The following is a 20,151-nucleotide window of genomic DNA, read 5'->3' on the forward strand; positions in this document are numbered from 1 at the left end:
TCAATATCTCCTCTTTTGAATCCTGAGTCCTGGAGCAACATGAATGCAGCCACCTCTAGGCCGCCATCTTGAAACCTTGCTACTTTGCTTTGACAAGAGAGCTATATTCTTTTCTTTCTTAAGTTCCAGATCAGGATATTCTTACTGGATGTCAAATTAAAATGGCACTTTCTTTCAGTTGTATATGCCCAAAGCACCTTCTTTTTTATTTTCCCATTTGTCGATATACTATGAAGAAGAGAAGAAAGCTATCAATTGGTAATAGTGTTGAACAATTTACATGGCCAGCGCTGGTGCTAGGTGAAGAGAAAGGATAAACAGGATATAATCACATACCAAGTGTATAGTAGTGACAGTAGCTCTAGGAAGGAGTAGTAAATCAGAGCTTCGTAGAGAAGTACAGACTTGCACTTGGCTCTTGGTGTTCCACTAGAATGCAAAATGATGAGGAAAATGACAGCTTTTCCAGTACAAGGAAAGGTACAGAGGTGGGAACATACAAGTCTATCACACAGTCTACATTGCTCACTGATTTAGCCCATTAACTAACATATAATACCCAATACCTGGCACATAGTTGACGCTCAATAAATATGTGTGGATAGTTAACAGTAAATAATGTATGCAGATAATATTGATATACAAAAAGCCCTGAATCTTCAAGACTTCTGACGCAACTCACGGTGTTACATGGTGTACTTCTGAACCACAACTCAGGGTGTTAACAAGCTATAGTAAGCCTGAAAGTGCACAGTTATTACCTTCGGTCTATTCTACAGTATACAACAGTCAGCTTACTCCCAAGAGTGGCTGATAACATGGTTGGAATGTGGACACAGCAAGACTCTTAATTCTTAAACTAAAATTCTTGCAAAATGTTTCCACTGGATATTCTAGGTGGATCTGGGAAAGTGGTAGGTCTCGACTGGAACTAGAAGGTGATCTCCAGCCCATCTACTTGTTCCAGCCCTCACCATAGGTCAACTACCCTTAGTAAATATCAATGACATATAGGGCTGTATCACAACCACTGTATCCAAGAGATTCTTATCCATGAGCAATGATCGAATGGTGCTATATTTTTTTAAACTAGCCTCTTACATGAGGATAATATTAATAAAGAATAAGAGTGAAGTTCAATGAGAAAGCCAGAATTTCCATCTGCATTGGTACTAGGTAATGCTTGGATTCCAAGTTTAGCCAGCTGATATTGAGAGCATTGCTCATTAGATACCACAGAGCCTTGTGTCCTTTATTCATATTCGAATGTTTCTCTCTGCCTTTCAGTGGTACGTACAAAGGACTGAAATGTGCAGTTGAGCATTTAGTGGACTATACCAGATAAAGACGTGTTTCTGCTCCTTGATGTTTAGGAGCAGATGATTAAGAATTTGTGTGTGGTTGTTGTGGTGTGTGGTGTGTATGTGTACTCAAATGGTTTTTTCTAAGAAGTAATCCAGAACTTAAATTGGAATTCTTTTATTTATCTGTGGCTATCAGTTGATGTCATTACCCATGTGCATCCGTGGTTCTTGAAGAACATGATCTCTTTGCTAATTTTTAGTTTCTCTAATAATTTTGATCCGACTTTATACTTAAGTAATATATTGAAATATTATTCAATGCCACGTGACTTCTACAAAATATCATCCAGGAAAAGTGTGATACCAAAGATGCTCTACCCCTTTTCTTCCAATTTCCGCTCACCCTCCATGATCAAAACTGCTTTCTATAGGTTTATTAGGCAAAAAATAGAAAGCAGCATGGTTTGTATTCCTCCTTTCTCGCCCAAACTTCTCAGTATAAGCCAAATTTATCGTAAAATAATATAATCTTTTTTTAATTCTAGGATTAAGGGACAAGATTAATATCAACATGATGGAATATTTCTTCACTCTGTTCCTGATCACATGAACTAACTTACTATGATAAAATGGTATTTCCTTCCCAAATGTTAATGTGACTTTCAAGTATGGCACAAATTATAAAAATATTTTGTCATATCTTAGAAATTTGGGAGATTACCAATAAGATGGAGCAGGGTGGGGGAAAACACGAATATAGATGGCTTGTCCTCCAAGAGAGGCTAAGTCAGACTGAATAGAAATACTTACCTGAAGACCAGCCCAGCTGGGGTATTAATGGGAGGGACTTCTTATCATTGTATTCTTTACCCAACCTCTTCATTTCCTACCTTGAAAACGTATCAACCACACAGCAAACCGTTCTAATATATTTCCTTCTCTTAATTCTTCCTTAGAAGGCCCCAAGCTGGGTGGGCTCTGCTCTTTTGTGTTGCTTTTCCATAATTCATGATTTCATATTGATAAACAACATTTGCACTTCTTTAAATCGAACTGAATATTCAATAGTGAGAAGCCATTCAGAAATTGGAGACACCAGGACACCTGCAGGACCTTTATCCCAGGAGAGCCAAGTACCCCTGAAATGAGCGAAGTTCAACCACTGGAGGTCGCCATTCCTCCACGTAAATGTGGAATTTTTTTTTTTTTTTTTTTTTTTTTTTTTTTAAAGCACTATCAGGTATGGGAAAAAATAGGCAACACTACCCACCAACTCGTTCGGTGTCCACGAGTGAAACGAACTTATAAATAAAGTCATCTATCTCCTCAATTCTCCAATTTTCTGATGTATCTTCAGTACATCCAATTATACTAAGTACCTATTAAAAATAGTATTACATATTGAAAGTACTTCAAAGGAGCTACCTTAAATAGAACCAAGATTTCACCTACTCTAACACATATTTTCTTAGTGACTTGAATCAGTTTAAAACCAGCTCATTAAAGCATAATATTTTTGCATATATTTAAAAACAAATTATTTAGAAGTGACCTATTGTTTTGTAAGTATTCCTAGTCTTTCTAAACAAAAAATGGGTTACTAAGTTAATTACAAAGATAACAAAAGGTGCTCTATAGTAGTTACAACTATACCTCCAGCTTCGTCCTGTGCCTGGCATTTAATATAGTTTGTTGAACAAGAGCTTGAATGAACACAGAATGAGTGAATAAAGAACAAATTCCGGAAATTGCCTGGAAGTTAATATAGAAAATTGGATAAGATATACATTAATAAAAAGCTCCCTTCATGATAATTTTATCACCTTAGAGCCATCGCTGTGGATGAGAATCCTTGCTGTAAAAATAATTTAATAATATCACAAATTTTTTTCTTTTAAAAAAACAATAGCAGAAGCTTCGAAAATGAAGAAGTTTTGCACTGATACTGTATGATTAATTAAGGTAATTATATAAATATTACATTTATTGTATCATATACAATGGGAATACGTTTCATGTAATAATGTTATGTATTATGCGTGTGTGGGTGGGGGGGGTGTGTCATTAGGACAGAAGAAATGTTCTCATTTAGGGAATTGGTCAGGATGAGCCCATTTATTCTAACAATCTCCAGATCTGACTGACCTAGAACAACAAAGGATTATCTCCCGGCTCTGTACGGGTCCTTCCCAGAGTGGCAGGGTTTCTACTTCTCATCCTCCCACTTTAGCACCTGCTGATGGAGCAGCCGGTCACCCCAAATATGGCCAGGTCACGCACCAAAGAAGCAAGCGCTCTGCAGAGTCTTGCACAGACAAGTGAATGATCTTGCTTGGAAATGCCAGGCACCTGATCCACAGGAAGCACCATCTTACTGTGTCCAGAAGAGAAAGAAAGATTATCTTTCTCTCCAGATTATCATTGTCTCACGGACAGTGACATCTAGAGAGTAAATCCTTGCTGATTTCCATTTAAATTATAAAATCCTAAACACTTCTTAAAAGAACAATGAATTGATAAAATATGTATAAGCTCTGGCAATTTTGTTTTTCTGGTATGTGACGTAAAAGCCACTTCGCGGTGCAGTGTGGAATCGTGTGCCTTCTAACGTGCCTCCGAAGTGGTCGCTAGAGACCCACCCAGGATCTCTGGACCCACCCAGGTGCTGTTCCGGCATTCCTGCAGTTGCTTCCCTATGCAAAACACTGAAAAGAGCATGGAGTCGTGAATGCAGTTACATAAGAAGCAAAATTATTTGCAAGTTATAAGGAGCAGAAACTACTGGAAGGCAAAGAACTTAAATGATAATACGTGTGTCCAAGGTTTTCCAGAAGGAAGAATGGGCTGCATTTCCCAAGGAACTGAGAAAGATCACACACAGACCAGTAAAGAGAAAGAAGAAGGTAGCTTTAGGTTATAAATCCCAAGGACTTCTGAAAGAAGATCTAAATATTGCATATCTTATATTTCTGCAGGAACCAAAAAAGATTGATGAGGGAAAAGTATGAAAGGGACAGTATTTCTAACCTGTTAATGTTCCTAGACTCCCCGCCCACCTCAAGGAAAAGAGGGGCTCTTCCCTCAACTTCCACCTGTGAATTCTGACAACCAGTCCAAGGACTCAGAGCCTGAATAAGACAATGAGGGGTTTTTCAAGATGGCGGCCTAGAGGGTGGCTGCATTTCATGTTGCTCCAGGACTCAGGATTCAAAAGAGGAGATATTGAGACACTTGGGACCAAATCAAAGCAGCCAGGTGACTCTCACCCGTTGGGAAGGCGTCCCAGATGGGACGGTGGTCCCGGAACACAGGAAACTTTGTTAAGAGAGCCGGCGAGACGCCCCTCCCCCCGCTGGAGCAGTGAACTCGGACAACTGGGAGCGTCATAGAGGAGGCCGCTCGGCACAGCGCTGGGACTCGGAGCAACCACTGGAGCTCCGGCGGCTGCCCAGGGGAGGAGCAGCGAGGAGAGCTGTGTGGACTCAGGACACCGGGGCCTGCCCTGAGGAGGAGGAGGAGGAACGTGGCCGCGTGGATTCGGAGTGACTGCACCAGAGCTACAGGCGGTTGCCAGAGGAGAAGCTGCGCGGCGAGCTGTTTGGACTCAGAACGATGCTTCTGAACACCGGGGCTGGCCCTGAGGACGAGGAGGAGGAAGAGGAGTGCGGCCGCTTGGATTCGGGGTGACTACACCAGAGCTACAGGCGGTTGCCAGAGGAGGGGCTGCGTGGCGAACTGTTTGGACTCAGACCACTTCTGAACCCCGGGGCCTGCCCGGAGGAGTAGGAGGAGGAGGAGGAGGAGTGCGGCGGGGCGTTTGGACTCGCAGTGACTGCATTAGCGCTCCAGGCGGCTGCTCAGAGGGAAGGCGAGTGGTGAGTTGTTTGGTCTTAAAGTGACAGCTTCTGAACACGGGGGCTGCCTGGAGGAGAAGCGTGGTGGAAAAGACCAGAAATGGAACCACCACATTAGGCCCCCAAAGCACCGGTGTTAATGCAGGAATGCCTGAAGGTAAAGTAACTAAACTGTAAGAGCTGTAACCTAATTCATCCTTTCTTGTTTGAATGGACTGGATGGTAACTGCAGTCAGGTGTGGCAGGGCTGGAGGAGGTGGGTCACTAGGGGCATACCCTGGGAGGGTTGATCTTCCCTATGGCCTCTTTCCTCTCTGTCCTGGGCACCATGAGGTGAGCAGTGCTCCTCTGTCATGCCCTTCTACCATGACATTCTGTCTCACCTTGGACCCAGAGCAATGGACTTGGCCAACCATAGACTAAACCTCTAAAACCAGGAGCCAAAATAAACTTTCTTTCCTCTAAGTTGTTCTGGTCAGGTATTTTGCTCACAGAAATGCAAAACTGCACACACCGTATGACCCAGATATTCCACTTCTTGGTATGTATACTAAAGAATTAAAATTATCACATAGAGTGATACATGCATAATACCCATGTTTATAACACCACAATTTACAATAGGCAAATGGAACCAGACTAGGTGTCTGTCAATGGATGAATGGATAAAGAAAATGTGATACAGTATACTCCTGAGAAGTGGAGGCCCAGCTTTAATGAGCTTCTCACTCCTACATCCATCCATTGGGGCCAGTGAGGCAATTAAAGTTGTGCAAATTTGTACCTACGGTGGCCAGGTGGTATGGAAAGTCAAGTGCATCTCAGAAAAGCAGGTGTGTGTGTGTGTGTGTGTGTGTGTGTGGGTGTGTGTGTGTGTGTACATTTACATGTTTGTCAGTTGTGAAAAGCCCATTACACCTGTGTAGACTGCAGGTGTCTCCTACTGTGGGGCCCTTAACTGTGCATAGTTTAACTCACCTCACTTTCAATATTGTCTCCGTGAATGGTTTCCCACAAAGAACAAAGTGGAAGGATTTGGGTGGTGACTGAAGGAAGTCAGAGAAAAGAAGAATTCGTTCATAATTTAACTTCAGCATCAATTTCCAAATATCCAATTAACTACTGATAAACCAAGTAGATTTTCTTTCATGCATGTACACATTCATTTATTCATTCATTCACCCATCTTTTCATTTACTAGCTCATTTTTTCCATTTAACATACTGAGCAGAAGACACCAGGCCTTAAGTACAGAAGTCTTAATATTACTACAAGACAAAATTGAAACTCCCCAGGCCTCCTTTCCCAGATCATCTGTTGCTGTCCTCTGCATGACCTTGAGATTCCTGGAAAACTTGCAGTGCTCTTTCACCCTGATTACTTGATGAATGAACACCTCCTGGCTTTAAGGCAAAGTTCCAGCATTATCTCCCCAACACCTTCTCTGCAATGTTCTTGTTGACCCCAAAGCAAAGTTAAGTGACTCTTCCCTAATGTTCCCATCAACCTAGAGAGCTTCAGGATAGCCATCAACCAGTGTGCCAATGAGAAAAGGTGTCCCCTCATGGAGATACTTTGTCAAGTGCTGGAAAATTGTTTTTAAATATGTAAATTAGTACTGACTGTGATGATAGATGTGTACTCTCAGACATAGCATCATTGAGCAGAGCCAAAGCTGAGCAACTGGATGCAGTGGACATGGGCCACCTCCTCTGTTGAAGAGCCTGGACTTATGCATTTGCCTGTCTGTCATTGTGCCATAAGCACAAATTATATCTCCCTGGTTGTATATTCCTAGTGCCTAGCAGAATTCTTGGCACATTTTGGGTTCTCAGTAAATGTCTGTTGAATCAATGAAAAAAAAAAAAAAAAAAAAAAAAACAAAGAAAGAAAGAAAATGTGGTATAGCCAAGCACAGTGGTGCATGCCTGTTATCCCAGTGATTCAGATGGCTGAGGCAAGAGGATCCAAGTTCAAAGCCAGCCTCAGCAACTTAGCAAGACCCTGTCTCTAAATAAAATGTAAAAAAAGTTTGGGGGTGTGGCTCAGTCATTAAATGGCCCTGAGTTCAATCCCTGGTACCAAAAAAAAAAAAAGAAAAGAAAGAAAAGAAAAGAAAATGTGGTATATATACAATGGAGTTTTTATTCAGCCATAAAGAAGGGTGGAATTTGTCATTTGCAGGAAAATGAATGGAGCTTCAGAGCATTATGTTAAGCAAAATAAGTCAAACTCAGAAAGTCAAGGGTCACATGTTTTTTCTCATATGTAAAAGCTGTAAAGGATAAAGGAAAAGAAAAGTGAAATGCAGGGTTGAGGGGATCTCATGAAAATTAAAGACCAGTAGAGTAGAGGAGAGGGACCTGAGGGGAGGGAGGAGGGAAAAGAGCGAAATACTGGGGAATGGTATTCACCAGTTTACATTGTTATATCATGTGTATGTATGAATATGTAACAATGAATACCATTATTATGCATAATTATAATGCATCAATTAAAAATATGGAAAAAAAAGATTTGGGCTCCTTTTAACTCCAAGTCCTTGCATTGTTGTAGATGGCCAAAAAATAGTTGAGCAGATGATTGGTCCAATGACATGTTTTCTAATTTCCTTGGCACAAAGCCACCTCCTTCACCCTTCATCAGCCATTCGTCCCCAAGACCACATCAGTCTCACTATTGAAACCATGGACCTGAAATAAAACCCTTAGTCTCCCCTCTGTAATCACAACTTCCTGTCAGTTCTCTCTATCTACTTCGGCCTCTATTCTTTAATCTCATCAGAATGCCCTTCTATCTGACATCCCTAGTGCTTTCTCCCTTCTTCCTGACTCTCATATTCTCTAAACTACATTCCACAGCCCATGGTAATGGGTCTGTTCTGTTTGTGAAAATTCAAGTTGCAAATCTATGAAACAAACCCAATTCTGTTTGTACTATGTACTTCAAAAGAGTTTTGTTTTTTTTTAATGATTCCACTGTCCATAATTTCAACTGCTTTCTTGCCAAATATCCCATCTCCCTTTTCTATTCTTTTCGAGTGTAAAGTCTCAGCTTTGTTTGAATCCAGCTTTCTGCCTTACTAGATTTAAGGACCATCTAGATAATCAAGGATGATGGTGTTTGGAGATCATTAACTTAATTACATCTGTAAGGACCCTTTTTCCGGAAGAGGTCACAATCACAGGATCCAGTGATTTCTTTTGAGGGAACACTATTCAATCCTCTACACTCACATATTCCTCAGTTTGTTACTATGTTCAACTCTGAACATCTGACCTCTTTTCAACCACCCCTTCCTCGATCACTTCCTCTTCCAGCTTTCTCTCAGCAAATGGTTCTATCAGTCACTCAGTTGTTTATGTCACACAGCTATCATCTGATGTCTCCCTTTCCCTTACCTCTCACAACAATGAAGTAACCATTCTTTCTTTCTCCCCACTCTCCCCCATCTTCCATCCCTCCAGAGTCACATCCTATTTTATTCCTTCATCTTCTCACAAAAGCATTCTCTCTTCTTCCTGATTCCAACAGTCCCCTATTCCGAATCATCTTCTACAGTTCCAACACTGAGGGCTCCTGCTAATACATGATCTTGTTTTGCTTCCTTCAGTAGCTTCTGAAGGACACATTCTTGCACAGGTGACTCACAAGACCCACTACCTGGAGACACACAGGTCACACTAGCACCTGCATCTACCTTTTATTTTTCCACTAGTTAGAATGAATGGCAAGTCATCACCTAACCAGGGTCGAACCCTACTCCTGGGGTGGGATCCTCCCCACCCCACGCCACCCCACACCACCCCAGGTGCTCTGGAGCCATCTGCTTTCCTAGCTTCACTGCTCAGCAGTCCATGACTTGTCCTTTTTCCACATAGTACTTTGGGTCTTCATTTGTACTAACCTTTTGAACAGAAAACTCTTTCTAGTTTTTTCTCCCCAAATTATCTCCTACTCATTTTTAGAATTCTCTTTCTTTGAAATTGAATATTTTAGATTCCACTTACAAGTGAAATCATATGGTATTTTTCTTTCTGTGCCTGGCTTATTTCCCTTAACATAATATCCTCCAGGTTCATCTACATTTTTGAAAATGGAAGGATTTCCTTCTGTTTTAAAGTTAAATAATATGTCACATTTTCCCTGGTTGTTTTTATATCCTGACTATTGTCAATAATGCGGCAGTGAACTTGGGAGTCCAGATAGCTCTTCAAGACCCTGACTGCATTTTCTTTGGATGTATACCCAGAATTGGATTGCTGGATCATAAGGTAGTTCTTGTTTTAATTTCTGAGCAACTTTCATATTGTTTTCTATAATAGCTGTACCAATTTACATTCCCACCAACTGTGTACAAAGGCTTCTCCACCCTCATCAACATTTGTGATCTCTTTTGTTTTTGATAATAGTCATTCTAACAGATGTGAAATGATATCTGATTGTGGTTTTGATTTGCATTTCCCTGAAAACTAGTAGGCTAAGCACCTTCTTGTTGTCTATCTTATTTCTTAGGAACATGTCCGCTTGTGTCCTTTGCCCATTTTTCAATTGGGTCATTTGGAGGTTTCATTTTGATTTTGGTTTGTTTTTTCTGTTGAGTGGTGTGAGTTCCTCATTGATGTTTTTATATTAATTGCTTATCTGATACACAAGTTAACAAATATTTGCTCCCATCCTGTAGTTGCTTTTTCACTCTGTTGATTGTTTCCTTTGCTCAGCAGAAGCTGCTTAGTTTGATGCAATCCCATAGGTCTATTTTTGCTTTTGCTGCCTGGGCTTATGTTGTCATACCCGCCAAAACACTAATTATTTCTTATCTAACAGCAATACCCTTGGAGTGTTACAACACTGCTTATTTGCTCAAAAACTTATAAACCCGAGTCTTTTTCCTAGAAGCAATACTGACATTCAGTTTTCCAGCACCCTATCCTCCCCTTACCTCTTATTTTTTTCCTCCCAGTAATGGAAGAGATCTCTATTTCCAAATTGTGAGTCCTCCATGGATGTTAAAGCTAGAAGGGCCCACCACTGTGCTTTTACAAGTAATGAAGTCAACTGAGAGGCAGAGTCCCTTGCCCTAGGTTACACGTATTTTTCATTACACTGCCTGAACAAAAACTCTAGACTCAGTGTCGTGCCTTCCTGGTTTTCCTGGCTACTTCTCACATGAGAATTGGAGGAGAAAAATTGCCTACCAGAGAAGTATGCTGTGAATTATAAAACTACTTGTGGATTATTGTAAATTTTTTTCATAAAATGTCTGAGCAAGGAAGAAAAGTAGCATTTAGTTAGCTCCTGCTACATGTTTCCCATTTGATTAAGAGTATTTTGTATAATGTATCATTTAATCCTGAAAAGAAACTTGTGAGTTAAATATCATTCTTCCTATACTAAATATTACAGAAAGTCAAAGGACACAATAATTTCTCCAAGTTATACACATAAATGTCATACTCTGTATTAGAATCCAACTCCATCTCAGAGTAATGGATTCCCTTCCTCTGAACCAGAAATTCTTTTTAAAAAATGTCCACAGTGGTTTGGCCATGACAATCTCTTGGCTATACCACTCAATGATTAAAACATTCAAGGTCTTTCTCCAAAAGAGTTCTTTTATTATTATGTCCTAATAAGGTAGAGGGGATTCCTGAATTGTTAAATTTACTAAAAGTTGATATTTGTTCATTAAAATCAATACATTGCTAAAGTTTGAAGAGAATTCTAATTCAGCATTCTACTGAAGAACTATTATACCAAACACCTTCATGCACACCCACACAAAAACAGTTGGAATTATGTTCTTGGTGACTGACACATCATCAGAGTGGTTTTCATATGTCATGGTGTCCAACTGCAGCTATTTTCACTTTTAATTTATAAACTCTTCAACGTCCTTGGTATTAGCAACAGAAGTTACAGTATGAGCTCCTGAGTTAGAGGCCCTCTTGCTGTGCTCCTGGGCAATTGTTCAAACTTTCTGTCTCCCAGCTTCCCCAAGGCATTATTTCCCAAACAATTAAAGGAAGTACACATCAGGCACTTACCATAGTGCCTGGAACATAGTGGCTTCTTAAAAATATTGATTATATTTATTTTAACTTAGATTTCTGGATTATTTGTTTAAGTCAATAATGGGTAATGAGACATATTAGAAATGAATAATTTTGGTCTTTGTCTACTGACTGACACTTGAGGCTTATATTTTTAATCACCTATTAATGCCACTCAAACTGATGATTTTTATACTCCCTTAAAATTTTGCTTATACACTAATATTTCATTAATATGGTCTATTCCGTGAATTTTATTTTATTTTATGTTTGTTAAGGACTGTTTATTTCTTTATGCCATGAATTTTATTATTTAATAATTTGTAGGATTTTACCAAAATGAGTTTGATAAAGTCATTGTCACTTTTACCTTATGAAGAATTGCTTTATAAGAATGAAAGGCATGAATTCATATTCTCCTAATTTTTTTTTTCATACTGGAAATTGAACCCAGAGGGGCTTTACCACTGAGTCACATCCCCATCCCTTTTCCATATTTCTCATTTTGAGACAAGTTCTCACTAAGCTGCTGAGGCTGGCCTTGAACTTGCAATCCTCCTGCCCCCACCTCCTGCATCACTGGGATTACAGGTGTGGACCACCACACCAGCTATAGCCTCTTATTTGATACCAACAGGTTTTACTTAGTTCTTTCCTAGTTCTTTTTCACATTAACTTTTTCCCCTGGAAAGTGATAATCGGTGATCTAAGTGGGCCATAAAGAACTTAATAAGTGAAGTCAAATCCAAAAAGTTTGTGAACCAAAATAACTACCTTATCACTTCAAACCTCTGAAATTATCCTATGCTGACTTGCATTGCAGTTATTGCTATAGTTGGATCTAGAATATCCCACAAAGGCTCATATGTTAAACGCTTGGTCCTCAGCCAGTGGCACTACTGGGAGGTGGTGGAAACTTTAGGAGATAGGGTGTAGTGGAAGTTAAATCTTTGAGGAAATGCCCTTGAAGAGGATATTGAGACCCCAGCCTCTTCCTCTGTCTCTTTGCTTCCCAGTTGCCATTACATGAGCAGTTTTTCTCCACCACATGCTTCCCACTATGATGTTCTGCTTTGCCACAGGTCCAGAAACAAGGCAGCCAACTAACTATGGACAGAAAGCTCTAAAACTCTGAACCACAATAAACATTCCCTCCTTTTAGGTTGTTTATCCCAGGTATTTTGTCACAGCAACAGAAAGCTGACTAAACAGCTATTGTCTCATATATATCTTAACTCCTCGACAAAATTGTATTCTCCAGAGAACAGGTACACTGCATGAATTATGCTGATTAGTGGTCTCCTGTACCATTGAGCCAGAGTTTGCACTCGGCATTCTCCATAAGAATTAAAAAGAAAATTGTAGCTACTCTTTGAGAATTGGTATATTCTTTCATTATACTCTGGTGTACATGAAAATAATTTTTCCTTGACTATGTTTTGGGTGGGAAATTGCTGGTATCAGAACACCATTATAAACTTTTCAATATGTTATATGTTTGAGCTATTCTCCGATAATGAAAAATAACTACATATTCAAAACAGGAATGCAATAAGTCACAGGAATCTTCTAACACAAAAATTTAATAAGACATTGCAAATGACCAAGGCTCAAAGGTAAAGGTCATAGAGAAGACAAGAATCTGACCCATACTGACCCCCAAGCAGATGGACTCGTATAAATTGTTGCTACCTTTCTTTTGCTATAATAATGGCATACACTAACAATGATTGGCAGAAATTGTTCCATGTCTGGGAATTTTTTTAGGTCACCTGAGATCTTTATTTTAATGATGATTGACATCCAAAGTGTCTCTTTAGCAAAAAAGTTTTTCTGCTCTGACATTCAAAAATCTGTGTCACAAGCTCCAGGAAAATGTGCCAGATGGTCAAGACCAGCCGGGAATTTAAGGCTGCTGTGTATATCTATGCCCCTTATTAAGTAAGAGTTCAATTTGAGAGAGGGAAACACCTGCCAAAGATCCAGTCTATTTACTCCATAAGAATAAGAAACAATTATTTAACTTTCTTTTATACAAAGCACAGTTATGTTTGATAAGGACCATCCATCATCCTGAGTAACTGGGTAGGGCTAAAGCTGGGCAACCACTTCAGCTTTAAAGAAGACAATGTAAAACAAAGGAAGAATAAAAGTATTATCTTTCATGTTGATATTTTACTTCACTTCAGAATGTAGGGTCACATTCTTCCAAAGATTGGGGTGCCATTTATTTGTCTCCATCTCAGGAGGTGAGAGTAACAAAAAAGATGAGAACATTATATGGAACACATTCATTGAACAGTCTGAATTATGTGCTTCCAGATACATTTTTACCTATTATAAACATGACATTTTTTACTCGTTCTGTTTTGCACAAGAGCTATTATAACAGTCATTGAAGGAAATTCAAAGAATTCAACAAATATCTGTTGGTCCCTTACTATACAATGCAACAGAGGAGAAACAGAGTAAAGGAAGTTTATTTGCCAAAGAGTTTGTGACCCAGAAGGAGGTGAGAAGTGTCATAATAGTACAAGTTAGACAGAGGAAATTGTCCCTGGAGCCTGGCAGACAGAGTTCTAATTCCTGACCTGCAATTTATTAACTCTGTAAATCTGGGCAGGTTACATGATGTGGTAGAATCTGTCTTCATTTGGAAACTTGGGGCAACAATAGTAAGCATACCACAGGGGACACCGACCAGGGCCTGGAGATATATTGGGGTACCTGCAGGTCTGGTTGCACCTGAGGTCTTTCTGCTCTGTGTAGGTAGTGGCCGCCATCTAGCTGCCTCCTTGCAGGGTTGTTCCTGTGTGTAAGCACATCCCTGGTGGTCTCTCTGCAAGTTGAAAGGACATTGAGATCTTGGGACTGCAGCAAGGCAAAGCCTGGGAAGCTGAGGCCCAGGTCCATCAGATTGCAGCTGGGTCTGTGTGGGCCAGTCTGAGTCTGGCAAGCCTAGGGAAAGCTAGAGACTAGGGGAAGTTCCCTGGGAGAAACTGGAGAAAACTGGGCTCTCTCCAACTCAGTGAGTCCTGAAGTATGTGGGGACGGAAGGGGCTGACTACAATAGGTAGGAAGACTGGAAGAGGACATGAAGGCATCTTGCTATGGCTCGCCACTCAACCAGTGGCACCCACTAGACTGGAGCTAACATCAAACTTCAGAAAACCCCACCTATCAGTGGAGAAGTGAAGTTGAGAAAATTTTTGAAAGCCAAGGGAAATGAACATTCAATTTTCCACTAACACTTTCCTTTATTTATTTATTTATTTTGCCCTCTCTCTTACACCTCTACCATCACCAAATCCAGATATTTTTCATCCATCAATTTATTGAGGAATGGGATATCTGAATAAAATATGCACTTGGGGATTGAACCCAGGGTCGTGTGCTTGCGAGGCAAGTACTCTACCAACTGAGCTATAATCCCAGTCCTACCTTTTTTTTGTTTAATCTCTATATAATTTTTCTCTCACCTGTCTGTCTCCCTGGATTCTCCTTCTCACTTCTCTCATACTAACAGCCAACCTCTATTAATTCCTCCCTTGCTTTGACTATAAATTTTTACCTCTATCTTGTCTCCATCTCCCTCATAAACATCACATCTTACACTACTTCTGTTCCCACATTGTCCACCATTTGAAACAATAAACCCTCTTAGCAAACTTATGCCTTAATAGGAGCTATTTGATTTAAGGTCGTATATTGTTTGCATTGGGTGCTGTTAATATAGGTCTCCCCCTTAAAGGTGAGGTACTGGAAGCCTTCAAGAACACTATAAAATTACAGGGTAGAATCTGTACTGGCTCAACTCTATACCACAGGAGGGAAGACACACAAACAACATGAAAAAACAAGGAAACAAAGTACCTCAAACAAACCAAGATGTTCCAACAATAGAATCCGTAGACAATATAGTAGAAGAAATGTCAGAGATGGAATTTAGAAAATATATTTAGATTGGTCTTCAAAATAAAGGATGTTATCAGACAGAAAAGACAGGAAGTAAAATATCACTTCAATATGGAGGCAGAGATTATAAAAAGGAATCAAACAGAAATCCTCAAAATGAAGGAAACAATAAACCAAATTAAAAATTCAATGGAAAGTATCACCAACAGACTAGACCACTTAGAAGACATAACCTCAGACAATGAAGATGAATATATACTCTTGAAAATAAAGTTGACCACACAGAAAATATGGTAAGAAACCATGAAGAGAACTTCCAAGAAATATGTGATAACAAGAAAAGACAAAATTTAAGATTTTGTCTTTGAAATACACAAATGGAGATACAACCAAAGGAATGCACTATCTATTCAATAACATAATATCAGAAAACTGCCCAAATCTAAAGAATGAAATGGGAAATCAACTACAAGAGGCTTACAATACCTCAAATGTACAAAATTAGTGCAGACCCACACCAAGACACATTACAATGAGAATGTCTAACATACAGAATAAGGATAGAATTTTAAAGGCTATGAGAGAAAAAAATCAAATTACATACAGGAGGAAACCATTTCGGATATCAGCTGATTTCTCAACCAAGACCCTCAAAACCAGGAGGTCCTGAAATAACATACATCAAGTTCTCAAAGAACATGAATGCCAACAGAGAATGTTATCAATAGCAAAATGAAGCTTCAGATTTGAGGGTGAAATAAAAACCGTCCATGATAAACAAAAGTTAAAAGAATTCACAACTAGAAAGCCTGCACAATGGAACATTCTCAGTAAAATATTCCATGAGGAGAAAATGAAAAAAAAAAAAATGCAAACCAGCAAAGGGATGAACTACACTAAAGGAAACTTAATCAAAGGAGAAACTAAGTCAAGTTAAAAACCAAAAATAAACCAAAAGGACTGGGAATACAAATCATATTTTAGTAATAACCCTGAATATCAATGACCTGAACTCATCAATCAAAAGACATGGACTAGCAGATTGAATTTTTTAAAAAATGCTGTCTTCAAGAGGCTCACCTGCTAGGAAAAGACATCCACAGACTAAAGGTGAAAGGTTGGGAAAAAAACATATCACTCACATGGACTGCATAAACAAACAGGGGTTTCCAAACAGGGGTTTCCATCCCCATATCAGATAAAGTGGACTTCAAACCAAAGTTAGTCAGAAAGGATAAAGAAGGGCGTGTTACACTGCTTAAGGGAATCATATCAACAAGACATAACAATCATAAATATAATGCCCCAAACAATGCAGCATCTATGTACATCAAACAAACCCTTCTCAATTTCAGGAATCAAATAGACCACAACACAATAATACTGGGTGACTTTAAGACACCTCTCTCAGCACCATAGATCTTCCAAACAAAAACTAAAAAAAAAAAAAAAAAAAAAAAAAACTACAGAACTAAATAATATTAATCAATGATTTAGATCTACTGGACACATATAGAGCATTTCATCAATCATTGAGCAAATACACTTTCTTCTCAGCAGCACATAGATCCTTCTCTAAAAAAGGCCATATCTTAGACCAGAAAGCAACTCTGAGCAAATAGAAAAGAACAGAAATATCATCCTGCATTCTATCAGATCATAACCGGGTGAAACTAGAAATCAATGATAAAATGAAAAATAGAAGCAACTACAACACCTAGAGACTAAATAGCATGATATTAAATAATGAATGGATAAAAGAAGAAATCAAGGAGGAAATAAAAAAAATACTTATAGGTAAATGAGAACATTAAAACAACATCTCAAAAATCTCTGGGATGCTAGGAAGGCAGTGCTAAGAAAAAAGTCCATTGCATTGAGCCCATACATTAAAAGAATTAAAAGTCAACAAATTAATGACCTAACATTACATCTGAAGCCCTAGAAAAAGAAGAACAAGTCAGCACCCAAAGCAGAAGACAGGAAATAATTAAATCAGAGCTGAAATCAATGAAATTGAAACAAAAGAAACAATTCAAAAATTGACAAAATGAAAACTTGGTTCTTTGAAAAAGAAATAAAATTGATAAATCCTTAACTACACTAACAAAGAGAAAGAGAGAATCCTCAAATTACTAAAATTCATGATGAAAACAGAAATTTCCTGATGAACACTACTGAAATTACAGAAGATAATTAGGAACTATTTTGAAAATTTATACTCAAATGAAATGGAAAATCTCAAAGATATTGACAAATTTCTAGAGACATATGATCTACCCAAAGTGATACAGGAGCACATACACAATTTAAGTAGATCAATTTCAAGCAATGAAATAGCAGATGCCTTCAAAAGCCTACCTACCAAGAAAAGCCCAGGACCAGATCAACTCTCAACCAAGTTATATGAGACCTTCAAAGAAGAATTAACAGTAATATTCCTCAAAGTATTCCATGAAATGGAAAAGGAGGGAACCCTTCCAAACTCATTCTATGAGGCTAGTATCACCCTGATACCAAAACCAGATAACACATCAAGGAAAGAAAATTTCAGACCAATATCCCTCATAAACACAGATGCAAAAATTCCTAATAAAATTCGGGCAGATTACATAGAGAAGGCATACTAAAAAGATAGTGCACCACAAGCAAGTGGGGTTCATCCCTGGAATGCAAGATTGGTTCAACATACAGAAATCAATAAACATAATGCATCATATCAATAGACTTAAAGACAAGAATCATATGATTATCTCAATAGATGCAGAAAAAGCATTTGACAAAATACAGCACCTCTTCATGTTCAAAACACTAGAAAACTAATGGACCCAGCTATCCCACTCCTTGGCCTATACCCAAAGGACTTAAAATCAGCATACTACAGAGATACAGCCACATCAATGTTCATAGCTGCTCAATTCACAATAGCCAGATTGTGGAACCAACCTAGATGTCCTTCAATTGATGAATGGATAAAGAAACTGTGATATATATATATATATATATATCACATATATATGTATGTATAATATTCCATTGTGTGTATATATATATACACACAATGGAATATTACTCAGCTATTAAGAATTTTTAAAATTACGGCATTTGCAGGCAAATGGATGAAATTGGAGAATATCATGCTAGTGAGATAAGCCAATCTCAGAAAACCAAAGGACGAATGATCTCATGGATAAGCAGATGACACATAATGGGGGGTGGAAGGGGGCAAGAATGGAGGAAGGAGGGACTGTATAGAGGAAAAAGAGGGGTGGGAGGGGTGGGGAAAGGAAAAAATAACAGAATGAATCAACACCATTACCCTATGTAAATGTAGATTACGTGAATGGTATGCCATTACTCTATGTACAAACAGAAACAACCTGTATCCCATTTGTTTTCAATAAAAATAAACTAAAAAAAAAAAAAAAAAAAAAAAACACTAGAAAACTAAGGATAGTAGGAACATACCTCAACACTGTAAAAGCTATCAATGCTAAGCCCAAAACCAACATCATTCTTAATGGAGGAAAAAATTAAAAGCATTCCCTCTAAAATTGGAAACAAGACAGGGATGTCCTCTTTCATGACTTCTATTCAACATCATCCTGGAAACTGTGGCCAGAGCAATCAGACAGATGAAAGAAATTAAAGAAATAGGAATAGGAAAAGAAGAAACTCAAGCTATCACTATGTGCTGACGACATGATTCTACATTTAGAAGATCCAAAAAAATTCCACCAGAAACTTCTAGAACTAATAAATTAATTCAGCAAAGTAGCAGGATTTAAAATCAATACCCATAAATCAATTGCATTTCTATACATAAGTGATGAATCCACTTCAGAGAAATTAGAAAAAACTACCCCATTCACAATAACCTCAACAAAAATAAAAATACTTGGGAAACAAAAGAGGTGAAAGACCTCTACAATGAAAACTACAGAACACTAAGGAAAGAAATTGAAGAAGACCTTAGAAGATGGAAAGATCTCCCATGCTCTTGGATAGGCAGAATTAATATTGTCAAAATAGCCATGCTACCAAAAGTGCTATACAGATTCAATACAATTCCAATTAAAATCCCAATGACATACCTCACAAAAATAGAGCAGCAATCATGAAATTCATTGGGAAAAAATAAGAGACCCAAAATAGCCAAAGCAATCCTTAGCAGGAAGAATGAAGCAGAAGGTATCACAATACCAGGCCTTAAACTATAATACAGAGCATAAATTTAAAAAAAAAAAAAAAACAGCATGGTATTGGCACCAAAACAGGCATGTAGATCAATGGTACAGAATAGAAGACACAGAGACAAACCACATAAATATGGTTATCTCACACTAGACAAAGGTGCCAAAAATATACACTGGAGAAAAGATAGTATATTCAAACAGATGGTTCTGGGAGAACTGGAAATCCATATGTAACAAAATGAAAATAAACCTCTATCTCTCACCCTGCACAAAATCAACTCAAAGTGGAACAAAGACTTAGTCACTAGAACAGAGACCCTGTGCCTAATAGAAGAAAAAGTAGGACCAATCATTACCATGTTAGCTTAGGACTTGACTTCCTTAACCAGACTCTTAAAGCACAAGAAGTAAAATCAAAAGAATCAATAAATGGGATGGATTCAAACTGAAAAGCTTCTTCTCAGCAAAGGAAACAATCAATAACGTTAAGAGAGAAAGCCTCCAGAATGGCAGAAAATCTTTACCACACGCACCTCAAATAGTGTACTCATCTCCAGGATATATAAGAACTCAAAAAATTAACTTCAAAAAAAACAAATACCCAATCAATAAACGGGCCTAAGCAACTGAACAGACACTTCACAGAAGAAGAAATGCAATCAATCTACAAACATATGAAATTGTTCCTCATCTCTAGCAATTAGAGAAATGCAAATCAAAGCTACTCTAAGATTTCATCTCACTCTAGTCAGAATGGCAATTATCAAGAGTACAAACAACAATAAGTGTTGGGGAAGATGTCAGGGGAAAGGTACACTCATACGTTGTG

This window comes from Sciurus vulgaris, assembly GCF_902686455.1.
Source record: "Sciurus vulgaris genome assembly, chromosome: 5".
Classification (NCBI taxonomy): Eukaryota; Metazoa; Chordata; class Mammalia; order Rodentia; family Sciuridae; genus Sciurus; species Sciurus vulgaris.